The 24,483-nt window shown below is 45.8% G+C and overlaps 1 protein-coding gene and 1 long non-coding RNA gene across 5 annotated transcripts in view; one reads left to right on the top strand and one right to left on the bottom strand.

Moving 5' to 3' along the window:
• Window positions 1–24,483, top strand: part of ADARB2 (adenosine deaminase RNA specific B2 (inactive)) — a 531,551-nt gene that overhangs the window by 383,315 nt on the left and 123,753 nt on the right. The window lies entirely within an intron of this gene.
• Window positions 9,395–23,978, bottom strand: LOC129491805 (uncharacterized). Its single transcript, XR_008660618.2, has 3 exons — window positions 23,864–23,978; window positions 22,726–22,853; window positions 9,395–9,517 (listed from the first exon to the last, which is right to left on the bottom strand). It is a non-coding gene; the product is annotated as an uncharacterized lncRNA (long non-coding RNA).

Raw genomic sequence — 24,483 nt, 5'->3', positions numbered from 1 at the left:
TGCAGATGCTGTTTAGCAGGTTGAGGAAATTCATTTTTATTCCTGTCTGAGCATACCTCATCATTTTAAATTTATATTTTTGTATGTGTTTTACAAATTACATTAATAGAGTGATTTATAGATCATCTATAAATGAGTGAGCATGCAAATGTGGAGAGAATGCTCCAAAGTACTTGGGGTGCATATCATGCAATCGAAGGTCACCAGCTGCGAGCATAGTGCCCTGAGGCCATGACCATGGCCAGCCTAAGCCGAGAAAGCCTCACAGCTGCACATCCTCTACCCGCTGTCTCTCAGATGCCTGCCAACACCCTGGGACGGCCCATGGCTGAATCGACCCTGACTCAGCCCTCCTTGTGAAGAAGTCTCTATTACCACCCTTACACACAAAAGAACGTGGGTAAAATTCACTGATTATCCAGGTATTCCCTACTTTCATAGGAATATCCAAAATCATAAAATACCATGCAAGGGAAGAGATAATACATCATTGAACAGGTCATCCAGCCCTGGAAAACATTCCTGTCCTATCTAAACGTGTTTAAGAGAGAAAAAAAAAAAAAAAAGGCACTTCTTCTACCTGGCTTTACTAGTTCTGAGGCCCTGATTCACGGCCCCTGGTCTGGAGCCTTCATGAGGAGCATCAGCAAATCCGGATAACCACCCCTGCCTGGTCCCGCCCACACTCTTACAAACGGTTCTGTCCAGTCCTATTTTCCAGAACAAACCAAGCCCCCAGGTGGTGCGTGGCTCCAGAATCGGGGACCAGTGCCTGGCGGGGATGTTGTTTGTCCCACACCACCGAATACAGATCTTAAAAGGAGCCATCAGGGAGGCCGAGGGATTAATGAACCCTCTAGACTGATGCCCACTAGAGGACCCAGATGGAGCAGCCAAGTGCAGGGGAGCTGATGGGGCAGAAACCACCACCTGAATCCCAGCAAGGGTCAGGAGCCCAGGACACTCAGCCTAAAGACGTTTTCTACAGAACCCAGGCGCCCTGGATGTGGCTGGGGCACCCAGCCAGGTCAGGCCACAGCCTTCCCACATGGACAGTGGGTTCAGAATTTCGAAAGGTCAGGGCATCCTGCTTCCAATCTGAAAGAGCTTAAACAAGTGATACATTTTTAGAGATTTAATCATTTAAACTCTTAAGAATCACTGGAACAAATTTAACAGTAGAGGTTTTTCTTATTTTTTTATTCACACGTTCATTACTGTAAATGCCTAGATTTCCATTTAGAAATAGTCTGACAATTTTCACATCTCAACTGGCAGCAGGCACAGAATACAGACAGCTGCTGAGACGCTCTCTGTCGCGCTGAAATGTAATATTGAAGTGCTTTGTTAAATCCTTTATCTGCATACCTGCCACAGGCTGCCCACACTGGGGTGTGAACTTCATATTTAATCAGAGCAGCGTGTCTGAACCAGATGTGTCATAAATTAGCACAGCAACTAACTTCTGCAGTCCTTTTTTTTTTTTTTTTTTTTTAAGACAGGGTCTTGTTCTGTCACCCCAGCTGGAGTGCAGTGGTGCCATCATGGCTTGACTTTCCCACCTGGGTTCAGGTGATTCTCCCACCACAGCCTCCCAAGTGGCTGGGACTGTAGACACACACCACCATGACCAGTTATTTTTTCTGTTTTTTGTAGAGTCAGGTGTCTCACTATGTTGCCCAGCCTTGTCTCAAACCCCTGGGCCCAAGTAATCCACCTGCCTCATGCATCTCAAAGTGCTGGGATTACAGATATGAGCCACTATGCTCGGCCTTGCACTGCTTCTTGGTAAGCAAAATGAAATCGAAGTTTTACATGCCAAGCTCTGGAGAGAGATTTTTACGCTGGCATAATCCCATCCCCTCCGTTCTGTAAACACTCCCAGGAGGCTGTCCCGCTCCAGGAATGTCTGCAAAATATGATGATAAGAATAACTGAAGTATGTAATAATGTTTGCACTGTTCAAGAAAAAAGCAGGACACGGGTTTGAATGGAATAACTGAATGTTACGTGGTTGATTTTCAGGTAGTGTCTGCTCATTTCATCACACTGGCATGGTGTCTACCAATTCCCTAACACAACTTCTAAACCCACTTTTCCACCCTTAAGAGCCTTTCTTCGAGGCCAATGCCATTTTGCAGTCCTGTCCCTTCCACGCTCCACTACTGTTAACTGCCAATTTCCTGGATGCTGCCCTTCGTTGACTACAGCCAGGGGTTCCAGAATCCCTCTTTGCCTCCCATAGAGGGGTCCCTGTGCCGCCACAATGGCTCATCTCCACGTCATGGGTGTGGTCCTTCCAACACACATTGACGCCTCTATTTCAACATTTCCGGAGCCTGCGCTGCCTCTCCGCGCCTGCTGAGCTGCTTCATGTGGGTCCCACCATTTCCCGACTGGGTTATTGTAAGGCTTCCTTGCATGTCATTTCCTCCAGTGCAACTTCCCTGCAATCCGTGCCCCCAGAATGAGGAGGCGCTGTGAGGAGGCACTGTGCCGTAGAAGGCACTGAACCGTGAGGAGGTGCTGTGCTGTGAGGAGGGGCTGAACTGTGAGGAGGTGCTGTGCAGTGAGGAGGCACTGAACTGTGAGAAGGCGCTGTATTGTGAGGAGGGGCTGAATTGTGAGGAGGCGCTGAACTGTGAGGAGGTGCTGTGCAGTGAGGAGGTGCTGAACTGTGAGGAGGTGCTGAGCTGCGAGGAGGTGCTGTGCTGTGAGGAGGGGCTGAACTGTGAGGAGGTGCTGAGCTGTGAGGAGGCGCTGTGCAGTGAGGAGGCACTGTGCCGTGGGAGGCACTGAACTGTGAGAAGGCGCTGTACTGTGAGGAGGGGCTGAACTGTGAGGAGGGGCTGAACTGTGAGGAGGTGCTGTGCTGTGAGGAGGGGCTGTGCAGTGAGGAGGCGCTGAACTGTGAGGAGGTGCTGAGCTGTGAGGAGGGGCTGAACTGTGAGGAGGTGCTGTGCAGTGAGGAGGCGCTGAACTGTGAGGAGGTGCTGAGCTGTGAGGAGGTGCTGTGCTGTGAGGAGGGGCTGTGCAGTGAGGAGGCGCTGAACTGTGAGGAGGTGCTGAGCTGTGAGGAGGTGCTGTGCTGTGAGGAGGCGCTGTGCAGTGAGGAGGCGCTGAACTGTGAGGAGGTGCTGAGCTGTGAGGAGGTGCTGTGCTGTGAGGAGGCACTGTGCCGTGGGAGGCACTGAACTGTGAGAAGGTGCTGTACTGTGAGGAGGGGCTGAACTGTGAGGAGGTGCTGAACTGTGAGGAGGTGCTGAACTGTGAGGAGGTGCTGAGCTGTGAGGAGGTGCTGTGCTGTGAGGAGGCACTGTGCCGTGGGAGGCACTGAACTGTGAGAAGGCGCTGTACTGTGAGGAGGGGCTGAACTGTGAGGAGGTGCTGAACTGTGAGGAGGTGCTGAGCTGTGAGGAGACGCTGTGCCGTGGGAGGCACTGAACTGTGAGGAGGTGCTGTGCTGTGAGGAGGGGCTGAACTGTGAGGAGGTGCTGAACTGTAAGGAGGGGCTGTGCTGTGAGAAGGCACTGAGCTGTGAGGAGGTGCTGTGCAGTGAGGAGGCGCTGAACTGTGACAAGGCGCTGTGCAGTGAGGAAGCGCTATGCCTTGAGGAGGCGCTGTGCCGTGAGGAGGTGCTGAACTGTGAGGAGGCGCTGAACTGTGAGGAGGCGCTGAACTGTGAGGAGGCGCTGAACTGTGAGGAGGCGCTGTGCCATGAGAGGCGCCGTGCCGTGGGGAGGCGCCGTGCCGTGGGGAGGCGCTGTGAGGAGACGCTGAGCTGTGAGGAGGCACTGTCGTGGGAAGGAGCTCTATGGGTTTAATATTCTTGTGCTTCCTGTTTTTCTTTTTCTTCTGCTCATTTCCTCCTCCATCTTCCTCAGCTTTTATAAAAATAGTCAAATTTCATGTTGGGATCCAGAGAAAAGTTACTTTCCCAAGTTCATATAGAAACAGTGACAGACACGGTTACTTTTCTGAGTTCATAGAAAGACAGTGACAGAAACGCAATTAGCACGGGGTCATCTCCCTCGTGGGTCTCGCCTTTCCTGCCAGATTACCCTTCTCAGTTTGCCCACGTCACGGGATGGTTCAGATAGTTCAGCAATTACACTTTTGCCCCTCCATCGGTGCCCACCTGGAGTTATTGGATAGTTCTGATGTTTTCCTAGTGAGGGACTCAGGCAGTTACCAAGGCACTTCCCCAGAGCATCATAATTCGTGAGTTAAAATTGGCTCAGCCTTGTGTGCTGCAAAGTTCCTAGCAGCACAGTAAAGCTGAAGATAGTGACTTACTGTTCTCTGCGTGTTTCACTCTGTGGACAAGACACCAAAATGGGTAAGTTTTACCAAGTGTGGGGGGAATGGTCAAATTCACTTGCATTCAGTTTTCCAAGATAAGAATATCTTACTGTTTACATATCTACTGTTTTAACTTTTTATTGCTTTCTGTCTTCGATTCTAATGGTTTCCTGTGAGAGAGTTGATTAGTAAACTATCTCAGCAAAGCAAATATTGTAAACTTACAGAATCTACATTCTGAGGCGTTAGGAGTTTAAACAGGAGAGTCACTGTGTCCCGGGCTTTGGGATGATTAATTCACCTCCAGAATGAACAGCTTGTTCTCAGGTGCAGATACTCTAATGGCAGTCGATGGCTCTTAGGCATCTATTTTCAGAAGTGTAGGTGCCCAGTGCTTTCCTCTGTCCCACATGGTCTTCCTTCTCGTAGGACTGAGAAGGAAACTTGAGTCTCTAGTACAAGAAAGATGTGGGGGGACTTCAGGGACTGTCTCACAATCGCCTGGTGAACAGTCTCCATGGAGGAGGAAGGCGCAGCTGGAAAAACAGATGGGGTCCCGGGGTCTTGTCCCATTTTGAATACTTTTCTTATTTATTTTCCTGAGTGACAGAAACATTTAAATATGGAGGGAAGTCAGCTTCCAATTCCACTTTACATTTTACCCAAACTGTTTGCAGTGAGTTACATGCGGGAGTGCTACTCAGTCCCTCACTAGGAAAACATCAGAACTATCCAGTACATGCAGGAGTGCTGCTGGAACGTGAGGATATGAACCCTTGCCCCAAACAGCTAAAACATAGGAGGTGAGAGCATAGAATACACTTGGGGTGCAGGAGCGGAAGCAGTGTCAGGCGTGCAGTCGGAAGTCCTCATGAAGAGGTGAAGAGAGGTGCGGCATGAAGTTGTCACGGCCCCAGCATTCAGGATGTTCTCATGAGGAGGGACCCCGTGGCAGAGGACTCTGTGTCCATGGAGGTTCCTGGGCACTATCTGTGACATATCAGGCTGGGTCCTTTGCAGAACCCCTGAGCAGCATGTGGAGCAGACACTGTAGCTTCCCTTCCCAAGAGTACAGATCTGTAGGTTTGGTGTGAGGCCCAGAATTTCGTGTGTGAGTGTAAGTGCATGTTTAAGCTTTTAGTTCTAACAATTGTAGATTCACAGCTGTTCTAGGACATAGTGCAGAAAGAGCCCATGTACCTGTGCCCAGTGCCCCTCAGTAGTTATACCCTGAAGAGCCAGAGCACAACGCCTCACAGACAGACAGGCATTGACAATCCCCTGGCTCGCTCACATTTCCCCAGTTTTAATTGCACTTGCATTTGTTTAGCTCCATGTAATTTTATCCCAGGTGTAGGTTGTGTGCCCACCTGCACTGTCAGGACACAGATCACCCATCCCACAGGGGCCCTTGATGACCATGCAGCCACCTTCCAACCCCACTCCCCATAACTTTAATATCTGGTGGCCACTGGTCTGTTCTCCATTTCTATAATTTTGATATTTCATAAATATTATATAAATGCAATCATGCAGTATGTATTTGGAATCATGTCTTTTCACTCAGCATAATTCTTCGCACACTCATCCAGGTCTTGCATTCATTCATATTTTGTTCCTTTTCATTGTTGAGTAGTATTCCACAATAAGCCACATTGCAATTTGTCTAAGCATTAACCTGTGAAAGAACATCTTGGCAGATTCCAGTTTGATGTTCATATGAATGCAGCTGCTATAAACATCACTACAAATTTTCTGTGTGTGAACATAAATTTCAATGCCCTCTGGAGTAAATGCCCAAGAGTTTAATTGGTGGTTTGCATGGTAATCACATATTCAGTTTAATAAGAAACATCCGTCCAGAGTGGCTGCACTGTTCCACCTCTCAGACAAGGCATAAGGGACCCATCCGGGCTCTTCTCAGCCTTTATTGTGGCCACTGCTTTTCACAACAGCCATTCCGTGACGTGTGGACTCATATGGTACCTCGTGTGGTTTTCATTTGCATTTCCTGAATGACTAATACAGTTTAACATCTTATCATGTGCCTATCCATATATCCGTGTATCGTCTTCACTGAAAAGTCTTTCTGTCTTTTGCCCATTTCTAATTTAATTGTTTGTTTTTGCTGATAAGTTTTGAGAGTTCTTTGTGTAGTCTAGACACTAGTTCTTTGTCAGCCAAGTGAGTTGCAGATATTGCCTCGCAGTTTATAGCTTGTTGTTCATCCCTTTAAATCAATCTTTCACAGAATGAAAGCTTTCCATTTTGATGAAATCCATTTCTTCCATTTTTCCTTTTATGGATGGTGCTTTTGGTATCAAGTCTAAGATATCTTCACCTTGCTCTAGATCCCAAAGATTTTCTCCTGTTTTTTTTCCTAAAAGTTTTATAGTTTACGTCTATGGTCTACTTTTAGTTACTTTTGTATAAGATTTTGTATAAGACATGGAGATGTGGGATTTACAGTTTACTTTTTTTTTAAGGCTGTGTTTCCTCCACTGAATTACCTTTGTACCTTTACTGGGTTCTCTATTCTGCTCTATGGACCCATGCATCCGTCCATCCACCAACATCACACGATCAATTACTATAGCTATAAACCTTAATATTCAGTAGAGTGATTCCTTCCACTTTATTCTCCTTTTTCATAAAGTTGGCATTTCAGTTATTCTAGGACTTAAACATTTTTTTTTTTTTTTTTTTTTGAGACGGAGTCTCGCTCTGTCGCCCAGGCTGGAGTACAGTGGCGCAATCTTGGCTCACTGCAAGCTCCGCCTCCCGGGTTCACGCCATTCTCCTGCCTCAGCCTCTCTGAGTAGCTGGGACTACAGGCGCCCGCCACCACGCCCGGCTAATTTTTTTGTATTTTTAGTAGAGACGGGGTTTCACCGTGGTCTCGATCTCCTGACCTTGTGATCCGCCCGCCTCGGCCTCCCAAAGTGCTGGGATTACAAGCGTGAGCCACCGCGCCCGGCCTAGGACTTAAACATTTATATACATATTTTAGAATAAGCTTGTCTATGTCTACAAAATATTTGCTGGTATTTTGTTAAGAATTGCACCAAACTATAGGTCAATTTTGGAATAATTGACATTTCTTCTATTTAAGTCTTCCAATCTGTGAATATGGCATGTCTCTCTATTAATTTAGGTCTTCTTTGATTTTTTTGTCAGCATTTTGTAATTTTCGTCATACATATCCTAACAGTGTTTTTTTTTTTTTACAATTTCAAAGTATCCCATAGAATCTGTGAAGTATGATGAAGATGATGATGACAATATTAACTAAAATTTAGATAGCCTTCCTCAGATTCAGACGCAGTTCTAAATGTATTACTGTGTTAATTCATTTCACAAAACAAAAAGGGCTTTCCTCCTTTATTAACCTTCAATACTTTTTGAAATTCTGATATACTTTTTAAAAACTTTCCACTAACCAACCAAAGAAGGGTATTGTTTTCCTGATTCTAACAACATCGTTGTAGTAAGTGCAGCAGAGTAGCGTCAGCTTTCTCCTGGTGCCAAATGTGGTACAGAAAGTTGAATCAAATCTGTTCCAAGTAGGGGCTACTGATGCCATCTTATTTATGTACATCATGAAAAAGACAGCAATTACACTAACTTGAATTTTGAAATAATTTAAAATTATACACTTTAATGCCAAATGTTTTTCTTTAAGTAACTTGGGTAGAAATAATTATAAATGCCATACCTTTTCTTCTTGAATAGAGTGTATCAAGTATAACATTTTTTTCTAGAATTTTCATTCTTCTGGACATAGAAGATAATATTGTATTACAGTGGGTGATGTGCCAATGGCTCTTATGATCTGTCAATTTTCTATTTTTCCTTCACTTAATGGCTTCAAATGGCCAAATGGCTTAAATTCCCTTGCCTGTTTTGTTAATATTGTATTCTCCTTCCTCAAGATTAGCCTCATAGGTATCATCTGTTCTTTTCTCATCATTCTCCAATCTGGTAAATCTCCCTAAACTACCTAGATTAATCGCTGCATTGCCTAAACCAAAGACCTCTGTAGTAAGTCATGAAGAAATCTAACTCAAATACTCAGTTTGGAGAATTAGAAGAGGTACAAGGAGAGAGACAGACAGAAGGTGAGAGCAGCATTTGAATTTAAACTAGAGTCCACCTTGCTCTGAAGGCTGGGCTTTTTCTTCCATCCTATACTGAGTTTTTTGAAAAAGACAAAATAGTTCCCAAGACAAGGTTCTTAACAAATGGGCTGAGTCCTTTCTACCAACAGAAAGAGCCCATTCGAAATTATTTCCATCTCTGCCATCACCTCTCACCAAGCTTCAAGGGCTTCATTAAAAAGACAGCGAGGAATGTTGAATCCTGCAGTTTCTCTGCACTGAGTTATTTAGAAATATCACCAGGTACCAACTGGTGTCTCCTGAGTCCAGGGCTGGGTGCTCGGAGGAGGGAGGAGGAGGCAGGATGGAAACAATGCAGAGAGAGCATTTCTGTGTCTTCTGCGGCTCTCATCCCTCACTGAGAACCCAAAGTCCTCCCCACAGCCTCTCTCGTCCCCTCCTCATTCGTGCTCCCTTCCTCTCCCCCTTCCCCATCAGCTGTGGGACACACAGGCCCACAGGCAGGAACGGTGTCCATGGAACCTACCCAGCCTTCTTCCTTCTACGTTAGAGTACAGGGCTTACCAACCCATGCCATTTTCAACCTAGATAAAAGCCCTCGTAGCTGGGAAATTCTCCCTGGGACAGAGTATGATGATTTGTTTAAGAGAAGGAGGATATTAAAATAGTAGCATCAGTAGCATGGTGGCTCACACCTCTAATCCCAGCGCTTTGGGAGGCTGAGGTGAGAGGATTGTTTAAGGCAAGGAATTTGAGACCAGCCTGGGCAACGTAATGAGACCCCCATCTCTACAAAAAAATTTGAAAATATTAGGGCACAGTGATGAGCACTTTTAGTCCTAGCTACTCAGGAGGCTGAGGTGGGAAGATCACTTGAGCCCAGGAGTTCAAAGCTGCTGTGAGCTAGGATTGTGTCACTGCACTCCAGCCTGGGAGACAGCAAGACCCTGTCTCTAAAAAATAAAAATTAAAAGTTAGTAGCACACTTCTTTATCTGAGGATGGCAGGCAGTACAGTCACCTTTGTTCTCAATGGGCTGTTTTCAGGCAGGATAGGCTGGGATCTTCCAGATGAGGACAACATCATGGGCTTGCTCTCTGCAAGAGAGAAGAGGCAATTTTCATGAGGCAAGATTTGGACAGTGCTTCTGCAAAGTGTGCAGGAGGAGAGATCTGTATGACACCATCATATGGGGAGAACTATAAAGAGCCAATGGGATGGATTTGGGTTCCAAATTATTTATATTGGTTTTTAACTACAGAGTCATATGGTACCTCAGTATGACAGATGGAAGTCAGAATGAAACCTGTTGTTTAGGTTGTTGGAACTTTACAGTCTAATGTCATCAGAACACTTCACAGTAAAATATGTTCCCATTGAACAATGAATCCCAATGACCCTGTGCTGCCACAGGCTCTGAATCTGGGCCAGTTCAGTTCTGTTTACAATTACAATACGGCACTGCTCATCCACAATGCCCTACCTCCAAAATGTTTTATTACAGTGCTTAAAAAACAGGAAAGAGGCATTTTATCATTTACCTGCTGGCCCGTTGTATTCTAATACTTTTTTCTTAAGGAATTGTTTTATCATCTGTCTCTTATTTTGTAGCTCACCACATCATCTCTCATTATAGAAAAATAGGACCCAACAGACTGACAGCAAATCTCAGCATCGCTGTTCTCTGGCAGAAGGACAGCTATAAAATCAACACCAAAGCTACCAAATCATTCATTGTGGAAAAATTCTACTTTGCAGATAGTTGTTAAATTGTATATATTATGACTAAGAACTATCTGATACACCATGGTTCAGTGGTTTTTCTCAGCCTGAGAGGGGGCACTTTGCCTTCACCAAGGAGAAACCCTAAGACGTGAAATTGAGGTCTTGCCTGAACTCAGATACTGGCCTCCTCAGTAAGCCCAACTCCCCTAAAATCAAAGTGACATCTACATGGTGTGATTTGAAAGATGCTAGATACCAGACCCTAAATCTGGATGATCTATTTGGACAAATCACTGCCTTTACCCTTTTAAAATTCAAATACTTTTGGAGAGTCCCACTTTGCTATGTTAAAGACAATGATGTTTATTGAGACTCTGTTCTCCATAGCATGTCATGGGACACCAGAATGGCAAGAAGCATCCTACCAGCCTCATAGGAGGGACTCAACTTCAATGCATGCTTTCCATTTGAATGGGAGTGGTTGGGCGGCTGGAGGCCACTGTGAGTCTGAGGATGGAGACAAGACATGAAGATGCTGGAATGAGGAACAGGAAGGGAGTAGCAAGAGGTGAGCTGAGGCCAGGTCTACATGAGCATAGCCCCAATGCTGTAGAGGGTGAGGGCAGTGTTACATGCACACACTGCTAGTGGGCTGCACCTTGCACAAAACAATTTGGCAATACACACCAATAACTTCAGAAACGTTTACACACATCAGTCCAGTCACTGCTGGGAATCCATACAAAGGAAATATTTATATTCATAAGGGAAAGACAGTGTGGTGACTCTCTAACTAGCCAGGCATTCAGCTACATCATTACATTTATACTGTCTAATTCCCAGGAGAAGTCATGTTCTAGGAAGTAAGTACAACAAGCTAAGGTAGGTACTCGGACAGGGCACAGAATGCCTTGGCATTCAAGACAAAGAGGGAAACGTGCATTGCATAGTCCCCAACACTCTGTAGAAGGAAAAATGCCAGCTATCCATTAATCGTGGAATAGACTCTTTTCAAGTTCTGATATAAGAGGAATTTGTGCAGTGAGTTCTTATCAACCAAGATGTTGTGATTATAATCATTTTGTTTGAGATCTTGCTAATCCATAGTTATTACCTGAACATGTCTTTTATTTTGCTTTTTATTTTGATTATGATGGAGGCTTTTTGATACAGAGAAAATTTTAATTTCCAAGTAATCTATCTGTCAGCTCTATGACTTATCCTTCTGCTTTTATGCTTTGAAAGGTCTTCTCTACCCACCCCCAGGAAGTTTGGTAAACATTCGTGTTTGCTTTTCTGTGCTATTTTCCTGTTTTATTCTACCTACCTGTAATACATCTTGAGGTATGATCCACAGGCAAGATCATGCTTGCTTGTGACAGTCGGCCTAGAAACCTTTACTGAACTTACTTCCTCATTGTTTTGGGGTGTCCCTGCTCTCACTATATGCTGCATCTCTGTGTGTAAGGAAGTCTGTTCCTAAGACACCAGCCCCATCCTATAGATCTAGCCTTATTCTTCACTCTGTTTTCATCACTGTCACAATGTGGCATGGGTCAGCATCTGAGCAGGTCACATGTCCCACTTACTCTGAGCTCCTTGAATCTTTTTTATCATCTCCAGTCAGGATTTTGGATGGAGTTATAAGCAGACGACAGAAATTAAGGCCACTGGCCACATTCATAAGCCTTTGGAGCACGGTCCATCTACCCTGGGTCATTTTCTGCTGGAACAGATGCCTGTCTGGAGGCTGGCAGACCCTTTACCCACCACGGTAACTTGTGGGGTGTGATCTGAGAGATGCTTTCTCCAGTGGAGATGTGGGAACTAGATTATTCCAACTGTGGCCAACACAGTAACGAGAGATTCCCACACTCCGCGATATTCCTTCTGACAGGGACAAATTACAGTTTGACAACACTTTAGAGCTCACAGAAGGCCTTCCCAAACTCAGTCTCAAGCGGTCTTTGTATCAATCCTGAGTTGAATGAGCAAGTATTGTTGCCCCCAATTGTACATGAGGGCAGCACTGCCCAGAGAGATCAGGTGGAATCTGAACCCCAGCACTCAGCGATTTTTTTTTATTATACTTTAGGTTTTAGGGTACATGTGCACAATGTGCAGGTTTGTTACATATGTATCCATGTGCCATGTTGGTTTGCTGCACTCATTAACTCGTCATTTAGCATTAGGTACATCTCCTAATGCTGTCCTTCCCCTCTCCCCCCACCCCACAACAGTCCCCGGAGTGTGATGTTCCCCTTCCTGTGTCCATGAGTTCTCATTGTTCAATTCCCACCTATGAGTGAGAACATGCAGTGTTTGGTTTTTTCGTCCTTGCGATAGTTTACTGAGAATGATGGTTTCCAGTTTCATCCATGTCCCTACAAAGGACATGAACTCATCATTTTTTATGGCTGCATAGTATTCCATGGCGTATATGTGTCACATCTTCTTAATCCAGTCTATCATTGTTGGACATTTGGGTTGGTTCCAAGTCTTTGCTATTGTGAATAGTGCCACAATAAACATACGTGTGCATGTGTCTTTATAGCAGCATGATTTATAGTCCTTTGGGCATATACCCAGTAATGGGATGGCTGGGTCAAATGGTATTTCTAGTTCTAGATCCCTGAGGAATCACCACACTGACATCCACAATAGTTGAAACTAGTTTACAGTCCCACCAACAGTGTAAAAGTGTTCCTATTTCTCCACATCCTCTCCAGCACCTGTTGTTTCCTGACTTTTTAATGATGGCCATTCTAACTGGTGTGAGATGGTATCTCATTGTGGTTTTGATTTGCATTTCTCTGATGGCCAGTGATGATGAGCATTTTTGCATGTGTTTTTTGGCTGCATAAATGCCTTCTTTTGAGAAGTGTCTGTTCATATCCATCGCCCACTTTTTTTTTTTTTTTTTTTTTTTTTGAGACGGAGTCTTGCTCTTTCACCCAGGCTGGAGTGCAGTGGCGCAATCTCGGCTCACTGCAAGCTCCACATCGCCCACTTTTTGATGGGGCTGTTTGTTTTTTTCTTGTAAATTTGTTTGAGTTCATTGTAGATTCTGGATATTAGCCCTTTGTCAGATGAGTAGGTTGTGAAAATTTTCTCCCATTTTGTAGGTTGCCTGTTCACTCTGATGGTAGTTTCTTTTGCTGTGCAGAAGCTCTTTAGTTTAATGAGATCCCATTTGTCAATTTTGGCTTTTGTTACCATTGCTTTTGCTGTTTTAGACATGAAGTCCTTGCCCATGCCTATGTCCTGAATGGTATTGCCTAGGTTTTCTTCTAGGGTTTTTATGGTTTTAGGTCTATCATTTAAGTCTTTAATCCATCTTGAATTAATTTTTGTATAAGGTGTAAGGAAGGGATCCAGTTTCAGCTTTCTACATAAGGCTAGCCAGTTTTCCCAGCACCATTTATTAAATAGGGAATCCTTTCCCCATTGCTTGTTTTTGTCAAGTTTGTCAAAGATCAGATAGTTGTAGATATGCAGCATTATTTCTGAGGGCTCTGTTCTGTTCCATTGATCTATGTCTCTGTTGTGGTACCAGTACCATGCTGTTTTGGTTACTGTAGCCTTGTAATATAGTTTGAAGTCAGGTAGCGTGATGCCTCCAGCTTTGTGCTTTTGTCTTAGGATTGACTTGGCAATGCGGGCTCTTTTTTGGTTCCATAGGAACTTTAAAGTAGTTTTTTCCAATTCTGTGAAGAAAGTCATTGGTAGCTTGATGGAGATGGCATTGAATCTATAAATTACGTTGGGCAGTATGGCCATTTTCACGATATTGATTCTTCCAACCCATGAGCATGGAATGTTCTTCCATTTGTTTGTATCCTCTTTTATTTCATTGAGCAGTGGTTTGTAGTTCTCCTTGAAGAGGTCCTTCACATCCCTTGTAAGTTGGATTCCTAGGTATTTTATTCTCTTTGAAGCAATGGTGAATGGGAGTTCACTCATGATTTGGCTCTCTGTTTGTCTGTGATTGGTGTACAAGAATGCTTGTGATTTTTGTACATTGATTTTGTATCCTGAGACTTTGCTGAAGTTGCTAATCAGCTTAAGGAGATTTGGGGCTGAGACAATGGGGTTTTCTAATATACAATCATGTCATCTGCAAACAGGGACAATTTGACTTCCTCTTTTCCTAATTGAATACCCTTTATTTCCTTCTCCTGCCTGATTGCTCTGGCCAGAACTTCCAGCACTATGTTGAATAGGAGTGGTGAGAGAGGGCATCCCTGTCTTGTGCCAGTTTTCAAAGGGAATTCTTCCAGTTTTTGCCCATTCAGTATGATATTGGCTGTGGGTTTGTCATAGATAGCTCTTATTATTTTGAGATACGTTCCATCAATACCTAATTTATTGAGAGTTTTTTAGCATGAAGGTTGGTGAATTTTGTCAAAGGCCTTTTCTGCATCTATTGAGATAATCGTGTGGTTTCTGTCTTTGGTTCTGTTTATATGCTGGATTACATTTATTGATTTTCATATGTTGAACCAGCCTTGCATCCCAGGGATGAAGCCCACTTGATCATGGTGTATAAGCTTTTTGATGTGCTGCTGGATTTGGTTTGCCAGTATTTTATTGAGGATTTTTGCATCAATGTTCAAGGATATTGGTCTGAAATTCTCTTTTTTGGTTGTGTCTCTGCCAGACTTTGGTATCAGGATGATGCTGGCCTCATAAAATGTGTTAGGGAGGATTCCCTCTTTTTCTATCGATTGGAATAGTTTCAGAAGGAATAGTGCCAGTTCCTCCTTGTACCTCTGGTAGAATTCGGCTGTGAATCCATCAGGTCCTGGACTCTTTTTGGTTGGTAAGCTATTGATTATTGCCACAATTTCAGAGCCTGTTATTGGTCTATTCAGAGATTCAACTTCTTCCTGGTTTAGTCTTGGGAGGGTATATTTGTTGAGGAATTTATCCATTTCTTCTAGATTTTCCAGTTTATTTGCGTAGAGGTGTTTGTAGTATTCTCTGATGGTAGATTGTATTTCTGTGGGATCAGTGGTGATATCCCCTCTATCATTTTTTATTGCATCTATTTGATTCTTCTCTCTTTTCTTCTTTATTAGTCTTGCTAGTGGTCTATCAATTTTGTTGATCTTTTCAAAAAAACAGCTCCTGGATTCATTAATTTTTTGAAGGGTTTTTTGTGTCTCTATTTCCTTCAGTTCTGCTCTGATTTTCGTTATTTCTAGCCTTCTGCTAGCTTTTGAATGTGTTTGCTCTTGCTTTTCTAGTTCTTTTAATTATGATGTTAGGGTGTCAATTTTGGATCTTTCCTGCTTTCTTCTGTGGGCATTTAGTGCTATAAATTTCCCTCTACACACTGCTTTGAATGTGTCCCAGAGATTCTGGTATGTTGTGTCTTTGTTCTCGTTGGTTTCAAAGAACATCTTTATTTCTGCCTTCATTTCATTATGTACCCAGTAGTCATTCAGGAGCAGGTTGTTCAGTTTCCATGTAGTTGAGTGGTTTTGAGTGAGTTTCTTAATCCTGAGTTCTAGTTTGATTGCACTGTGGTCTGAGAGACAGTTTGTTATAATTTCTGTTCTTTTACATTTGCTGAGGAGAGCTTTACTTCCAACTATGTGGTCACTTTTGGAATAGGTGTGGTATGGTGCTGAAAAAAATGTATATTCTGTTGATTTGGGGTGGAGAGTTCTGTAGATGTCTATTAGGTCCACTTTGTGCAGAGCTGAGTTCCATTCCTGGATATCCTTGTTAACTTTCTGTCTCGTTGATCTGTCTAATGTTGACAGTGGGGTGTTAAAATCTCCCATTATTATTGTGTGGGAGTTTAAGTCCCTTTGTAGGTCACTCAGGACTTGCTTTATGAATCTGGGTGCTCCTGTGTTGGGTGCATATATATTTAGGATAGTTAGCTCTTCTTGTTGAATTGATCCCTTTACCATTATATAATGGCCTTCTTTGTCTCTTTTGATCTTTGTTGGTTTAAAGTCTATTTTATCAGAGACTAGGATTGCAACCCCTGCCTTTTTTTGTTTCCATTTGCTTGATAGATCTTCCTCCATCCCTTTATTTTGAGTCTATGTGTGTCTCTGCACATGAGATGGGTTTCCTGAATACAGCGCACTGATGGATCTTGACTCCTTATCCAATTTGCCAGTCTGTGTCTTTTAATTGGAGCATTTAGCCCATTTACATTTAAAGTTAATATTGTTATGTGTGAATTTGATCCTGTCATTATGATGTTAGTTGGTTATTTTGCTCGTTAGTTGATGCAGTTTCTTCCTAGCCTTGATGGTCTTTACAATTTGGCATGTTTTTGCCTTGGCTGGTACCGCTTGTTCCTTTCCATGTTTAGTGCTTCCTTCAGGAGCTCTTTTAGGGCAGGCCTGGTGGTGACAAAATCACTCAGCATTTGCTTGTCTGTAAAGTATTTTATTTCTCCTTCACTTATGAAGCTGAGTTTGGCTGGATATGAAATTCTGGGTCGAAAATTCTTTTCTTTAAGAATGTTGAATATCAGCCCCCACTCTATTCTGGCTTGTAGAGTTTCTGCCGAGAGACCAGCTGTTAGTCTGATGGGCTTCCCTTTGTGGGTAACCCGACCTTTCTCTCTGGCCACCCTTAACATTTTTTCCTTCATTTCAACTTTGGTGAATCACAATTATGTGTCTTGGAGTTGCTCTTCTCGAGGAGTATCTTTGTGGTGTTCTCTGTATTTCCTGAATCTGAATGTTGGCCTGCCTTGCTAGATTGGGGAAGTTCTCCTGGATAATATCTTGCAGAGTGTTTTCCAACTTGGTTCCATTCTCCCCGTCACTTTCAGGTACACCAATCAGACGTAGGTTTGGTCTTTTCACATACTCCTATATTTCTTGGAGGCTTTGTTCATTTCTTTTTATTCTTTTTTCTCTAAACTTCCCTTCTCGCTTCATTTCATTCATTTCATCTTCCATCGCTGATACCCTTTCTTCCAGTTGATCGCTTCGGCTACTGAGGCTTCTGCAATCTTCACGTAGTTCTTGACACTTGGCTTTCAGCTCCATCAGCTCCTTTAAGCCCTTCTTTGCATTGGTTATTCTAGTTATCCATTCGTCTAATTTTTTTTCAAAGTTTTTAACTTATTTGCCATTGTTTTGAATTTCCTCCCGTAGCTCGGAGTAGTTTGATCATCTGAAGCCTTCTTCTCTCAACTCATTAAAGTCATTCTCCATCCAGCTTTATTCCGTTGCTGGTGAGGAACTGCGTTCCTTTGGAGGAGGAGAGGTGCTCTGCTTTTTAGAGTTTCCAGTTTTTCTGCTCTGTATTTTCCCCATCTTTGTGGTTTTATCTACTTTTGGTCTTTGATGATGGTGATGTACAGATGGGTTTTTGGTGTGGATGTCCTTTCTGTTTGTTAGTTTTCCTTCTACCAGACAGGACCCTCAGCTGCAGGTCTGTTAGAGTTTGCTAGAGGTCCACTCCAGACCCTGTTTGGCTGGGCATCAGCAGCGGTGGCTGCAGAACAGCTGATTTTCATGAGACCGCAAATTCAGTTGTCTGATAGTTCCTCTGGAAGTTTTGTCTCAGAGGAGTACCTGGCTGAGTGAGGTGTCAGTCTGTCCCTACTGGGGGGTGCCTCCCAGTTAGGCTGCTCGGGTGTCAGGGACCCACTTTAGGAGGCAGTCTGCCCGTTCTCAGATATCCAGCTGCGTGCTAGGAGAACCACTACTCTCTTCAAAGCTGTCAGACAGGGACATTTATGTCTGCAGAGGTTCCTGCTGACTTTTTGTTTGTCTGTGCCCTGCCCCCAGAGGTGGAGCCTACAGAGGCAGGCAGGCCTCCTTGAGCTGTGGTGGGCTCCACCCAGTTCGAGCTTCCTGGCTGCTTTGTTTACCTAAGCAAGCCTGGGCAATGGCGGGCGCCCCTCCCCCAGCCTCGCTGCCACCTTGGAGTTTGATCTCAGGCTGCTGTGCTAGCAATCAGCAAGACTCTGTGGGCATAGGACCCTCCGAGCCAGGTGCAGGACACAATCCCCTGGTGTGCCATTTTCCAAGCCCGTTGGAAAAGCGCAGTATTAGGGTGGGAGTGACCCGATTTTCCAGATGCCGTCTGTTACCCCTTTCTTTGACTAGGGAAGGGAACTCCCTGACCCCTTGCGCTTCCCGAGTGAGGCAATGCCTCGCCCTGCTTCGGCTCACGCACAGTGCGCTGCACTGACTGTCCTGCACCCACTGTTTGGCACTCCCTAGTGAGATGAACCCGGTACCTCAAATGGAAATGCAGAAATCACCCGTCTTCTCTGTCGCTCACGCTGGGAGCTGTAGACCGGAGCTGTTCCTATTCGGCCATCTTGGCTCCACCCCCCAGCACTCAGTGATTATGTGTGCACTGAGAAATCCACAAATGCATGGATGAATAATAAATGAATCCAAGCCACTCCCCACACCAGGAATGCAAATGGTACTGCTTGTTTCTAGCTAATGGTCCAGCTTTCCCACATCCCTCCAGCCCAGCCCATGATCTCTCTCACTCCTGCATGGTTCTCAAATTCTGCAGGGAGCTGCCAGTGTTTAAATTTAAAGGGAGCTTCTAGTATCTTATGGGCTGTAAGAGGTTGCAAAAATAAACAAATGGTACCAAATCGTACCATGATAGGGCTTTACCACGTTCCTGTCACAGGATCCGTCACCTGTGACTGCACACTTCTGTGTGGGGTAGATTTTTTTCTCTTTTATTTGATTGATTGTGTTACTGTGAAACTAATAAGTAGTAGAAACTGACATAGATTTTACAGTGTCTAACAAAAGTGTAGTATATTCTTCACCACCTTAAATTGCCCAGCTATGCAGAATGCAGGTTTATAAGTGGCCAACACTTCACACCCAGTCAGAGGAGACAGGGTCTTCTCCTAATGTTAATGTTTTTATATATCAAGGTCCAGCAGTTACCCACCCACACCAGGGATTGAAGGAGAGTCGAGTAAAGGGGCACTGGCAGGGAGTAGGCAGGCTTTAGGGAAGTGACAGGATGGGTACCAAGCTCAAGACGCGAAGGCTGGGGTGCAGAGAGGCAGCCATGTGTCCAGCCACCCTTCCAAGCTGGGCCCCCAGTGGAGGGGCGTGGCTGGCCCACAGAGACCAGAGCCACACAAACTGACCCACCCCCCCAGGCCTACCCCTGCCTGTGCCCCCTGCTGATGGGCTTTCGGGGGACCCAGGGACACAGAGCCCTCCATACTGCCCAAGGAGTGAGAGAGGCAGATGGATGCACCAGCAACATCAGGCAATTGGACTTACCCCAAAAACATTGCCAACTCCTGCACCAAACCCAAACCAGAAGACAGCGCCTAAGAAAGGGATGTCTTCCCAGAAGTGATCTTGTTTATATAAAGACTCTCCCAGAGCCATCAAAACTAAATCATGTTCACTTAAATGTTTAATAATTTCCCTTCACCAAAAATTTAAAAATTATGTGAAACCCTCAGTGTTCTAGAAAAATCCGTACAACAACTTACGACGCCAATCGACTATGCCTGTCAGGCTCGTGGAGATTATGGGATGTTTTGTAATTACGCTTGGGATTATGCCTGATTATGTAAGTGATATTCAGTGATTAAGTCTCAGGGAACATTATCTGGTACAAGGTATAGAAGATATGGCATAATAATTATTTTTAAATTATGTCTGCCTGCCTCCATTCATTTTTTTCTAATATAAGTAGACTTTAAGCACAAATGAGGAAACTAAAAAACATAAAAATCAGCTAAAATAAAAAGTGAAGCAGAGCAAGGCTGTCAGCAAAAACATACAGGAAGGGAGGGGCCTACGCCACAGCCTTTCTAAAAATGGAATTATTTTATTTTGCCACGGCAGTGCCCATAAAAATGATTTTTCCTTCCAGCCTGAGCAGTGGCAGCTCAAGAGGAAATGGACCAGATCTTAGACCGGGGGTTTAACTGGGAGAAAAATGTCCAGGCTGCATTTTGCACACAAGCATGCACAGACACACGCACACAAAACTGCAACCTTGTGCCTCCGGAGTGAACAGCTAAGCACATTACTCATTCAGGGAAAAATGATGGGAAGATCTATCATTTTAGTATTTCCTTCTCAGGGCAAAATTCAATGAAAATCTAGTTAAGTTTTAGCCAAATGGCATTTTCATTAATGTAAAATAAAGACTTTGAAAGCAGCCTTGTCACTTTATAGCCAGGCCAGTGCACATGGGGTGTGGGGAGGGCACAGCAGTAGAGGGCCCTGCTTCTGCGAGATTCTCAGGGCTGTTTTGTGATCTAATAAGTACTGCTCTGAATACAAAGGATTTACAGTTGTACCATTTTTTAAACAATCCTATTCCGGGTAGGAGGAAAATCAATGACTCCCAGAATGACTGAGATTCTTTTAGATCAAACCAAAAAGGGGACTCTGGAAAACAATGAGGCCAGCACAGGGCGTGCACCGTGGCCGAGACTGCCGTCAGCACCTTGTACGTTGCCACTCACGGGAGTCCTGCAGCAACCCCACAAGGCAAGGGCTGCGACAGGGCCACGTTATGGGCAAGGAAGCCGAGTGAGGCGAGCCTGGACTCAGGGAAGCCGCCATCGCCACGGCAGAGCAGGGTCCAGGCCCAGCAGCCTGGCACCATCCACTCCCTTCCCCGCTGTGTGATGCCACCTGTCACAGGGATGTGGGAGCTGACTCGGAAGGGGAAATGAACTCACTTCAGAAATTAAACAAGTGGGAGCATCTCTGCTGCCCCATCTGAGCAAGAAGGAAATTAAGAACTGCAAAGTTCACACTCAGTCTTTAAAAAAATTAAACTTTTAACATTAATTGCTCCTGAACATTTGTGAGTGCCCAAAATCCTGACATAAAAGCTTTAATTTCTATGCAAAGTAGATAGGATGATTGAGTTATAATTAAAATGGTAATTATACCCTTAATGCTCCATATTTGACTTTTCAAAAAACTGTTATGCTCCAAGAAAAGCTATTTAAAGATCAGAGGAAAATGTTTGAAAATGAATGTATTCAAGACATTTTAAATCTTTTAAAATCCAGTTATTGATTTTTACATGCTTTCAAGTGTAGTATAAAACATTTTCTTCATTTATTTTGGTCGATGGAAATAATAAAAAATCATTGGAACGTGAAAAGCTTAAATGAAGGCAATATTCTGGAGGCTGATATTTAACGTGGTAAATATTTGAGATGCTGGGGCATAGGGAAGGGGCGTCTTCACCTGCATAGGGGCCCCTCAAAGCCCCTCCCTGGGAGGCCAGGGAAGGGCCCATTGTAGGAGCAACCACGGCACCTCCCTGCCTGGCTTCCTGGGAGCCCCTCTAAGCTTGAGCCCTACAAATATGACATTTCCTTTGATCCCTCATTGACTGTTTAGAATTAAAAAAGAACACCTAAAGCTATAAATCAAATGTCAGGTGCAGCAGTCTAGTGGAACCATATCAATATTTCATGATGTATGGCTTGCTGGGAGGCTTAGAAACATCAGCCATGCCAAATGCCGCGCTCAGGACACTTTGCGCTCACTCAGCCGTGCTGGGTGCCCCAGCAGCAGTCAATGAAGGCGGAAACCGTGGAAGCCATGTGCACTGGCTGGGCCTGATGCAGAGGCCCAGGAGCCCCTGCAGACCCTCACCCTGTCACCTGCAGCACCTGGTGCCTGGCTCGGCTGTTCCCGAGCTGCCTCCTGATCTCTCCCTGCAAGCCCCCACCCCACTGAGAGGAAGAAGAGTCTGCACCAACTCAAATCATCCCTGGCCTCCCCTCCTGACCACTTTCCCAAACTCCCAGAGAGACTCGGTGGGAGAGGAACTCAGGGCTCCCTGCCCAGGACCCCTTAACTGTACCCCACTTCCTCGTGTCGGAACCTCGGGGAGGCTTCTCTCCGTGAGAAGGGTGATGATCAGGAAGGGGTTGAGAGTGCGGCTGACACCCTCTGCATGAACTTCCCTGTTCCCATTAGGACAGTAAAATAAATTCTGGGGAATTTTGCACCAACAGTGAAATATCTAAGGCCAGAGAGGGCCTTGAGTTCACTCTGAACACCACAGTGTTCAGAGCAGCCCAGGCGCAGGCACCCGAGGCCACGTTCCTCGTGGAGAGCCGCTGAAGCGTGCAGACATCCGGGAGCACTTTTGTTGCTTCCGTTTGGGTCGTGTCTAACAGAGATGCTCTCAGGGGCCCCTCTCCCCTCAGGTGGTTGGCAGATTGTCGTCACATCTCAGGCACCTCAGACTCAGCTCTGCACCTTTGCATGCCATATTTGAGACCCTCCTGCGAAACCCTAAGCTCAGGTCTGTCACGTGGGTCAGAGGTGGCCGCAAGGCCAGGGCGAGTATGGGAAGAGGTCTCCCTGGAGGCCGGGCAGTGGGGAAGATGGAGGGGCACTGGCCATGGAAGGGCCGATGTGGGAAGGAAGAGGTCGACCAGGAGGAGGAGGAGGAGGAGGAGGAAGGACTGGCTGCAGGGACAGACCCGGGAGGGTAGGGCCCATCTGCTGACTTAGGGCCCCCAGCTATAGTCTGTCTGGCTTTGCTTCTCATAAGGGACTTCCTAGGAAGACGGGACAAGTAGAGCCCAGCTGTGGGCAGGGCTGGTGACCTGCGAGGGGAGATGTCATTGCTGAAAGGGAGGGGGCTGCAGAGAAACCTTCTCAGTTCTGCTGGGGAGCAGGTGTCGATGGTTGGCAGCTCTCCTCTTGGTGCTTTTCAAAATGATTATGATGGTTCCTACTGCAACAGGAAGACAGATTTCAAAATAAGAATCCAGAATGTCGTGTTCCTAAGTGAGTAGGTCCTAAGGCCAGGGCCGAAGTCTCTGAGCCTCGAGTCCACAGGGCTCCTAAGCTGTGGCACGGGCTGTGTGGCTTCCACGACTGCCTCTCCTTCCTCAAGAGTGGAGGCTGGAGATTGCCCTGCAGAATGTTCCGAGTGACTGGTTTTCAGACATAGCAAGTTTCAGGAATATTACTGATTAGCAAGACATGGCGTGGGTGTTTAGCATTGCCAGCTGGCTGCAGGAGGACGCTGGGAGGCAGGACCCACAGCCACAGGCATTTGGGAGTCCCTACAACCTCAGAAGGAAGGTTGATGCAAGCACGTTTCTGTGAAACCTTTGCACAGTGGAAGTTTGCACTGTGCAGGCGGGGCCCCTCGACTAACTCGGACGGGTGTGCAGGTGTCTTCTCTGTGGTGTGTGTGGCCACTGGGGTTCTCCCACTCTCCCTCTGACCAAGGGCAGGAAGCCATCTTGGCTGGGCAGAGGTAACCCTGTGCCGTTTCAGTTGTGTTTCCCCCGTTATCCCAGGAGGTGATGCCTCACGGTGGCGGGCTCTGCTGTGGAAGCATCGGTGCTTTCTGTGAGCAGGGACTCTTGTCACTACAACTGGCCCACACTTGAAAGGGACAATCACTCGTGAGTGGCAGAGACACGTTTTGGAATGGGCAGTCCCAGTTCCACCGCTTAGTTCCCAGTGCCTGGCACTCAGTGAGGCCTCATGAACATTCTGCCATCTGTCGTCCACTGTGGGGACCCCCTGGCAGGCAGCAGGACACCCCTGGCTGTGGAAGGCTGAGGAGTGCGTTGGGGGCAGGTGGAAGGAGCATCTTTCAGAAGTTCAGGCCACAGCTCTGAGTCGCTTCAGAGGCACTCAGGGCCCATCCCCCTTCGTCCTTCTCCCCAAAGCTGCCCCCCAATGGGCCCTCCCCACAGAGATAAGACCCTGAGACCCTGGACTCACCTGGGCACGCCCACCCCGCTCCACAGCTGGTTCCTGGCTCTCACCAGGCCTTCAGCAGATGCTTGTTGAGGAATGGACGAACGGCCCCAACTGTGTCATTGAATGTAAAGGCCAAAGAATTCCAAATGAAGTTCCAGCCTCTGGTCAGGTGAAATGGTGAGAAAACCCCAAGATCGCATCTTCCCACCCCCTCTCCTGCCGCCCTCCTGTGTCCACTCCATCCCCCACCATCTATAAAAAGATGGCAAAACACACAAAATAGAAGACACAGAAGCTCAGTGTGGCAGTGGCTGTGCCCAGCCTCGTGGGCAGAGGGGTCACAGGCACGGGCACCTCGGACAGAGCACTGCACGGCAGCTGTGTGCAGCATGGCAGTGACACCTCCACAGAGGAAAGACAGGCAGGAAAGGAAGGCCAGTTTGGACGCTGGTTCCCACCTGCTCGTGCGGGTTGGGCAGGTGCCTCACCTCCCTGCGTCTTTTTCCTCCTCTCTCAATGGGAAACGTGGCAGCACCTACCTCAAAGGGTTACTGTGACAGCCAAAGGGAGATGTGCATGCTTATCACTGCACCTGGAGTGAAATTATAAACAACTGGTAAGCTTGGCTCTCTTCACAATCA

The sequence above is a fragment of the Symphalangus syndactylus genome, chromosome 10, assembly GCF_028878055.3.
Source record: "Symphalangus syndactylus isolate Jambi chromosome 10, NHGRI_mSymSyn1-v2.1_pri, whole genome shotgun sequence".
Classification (NCBI taxonomy): Eukaryota; Metazoa; Chordata; class Mammalia; order Primates; family Hylobatidae; genus Symphalangus; species Symphalangus syndactylus.
The sequence above is the reverse complement of the archived record's forward strand: the minus strand, read 5'-3'. Positions and strand labels throughout refer to the sequence as shown.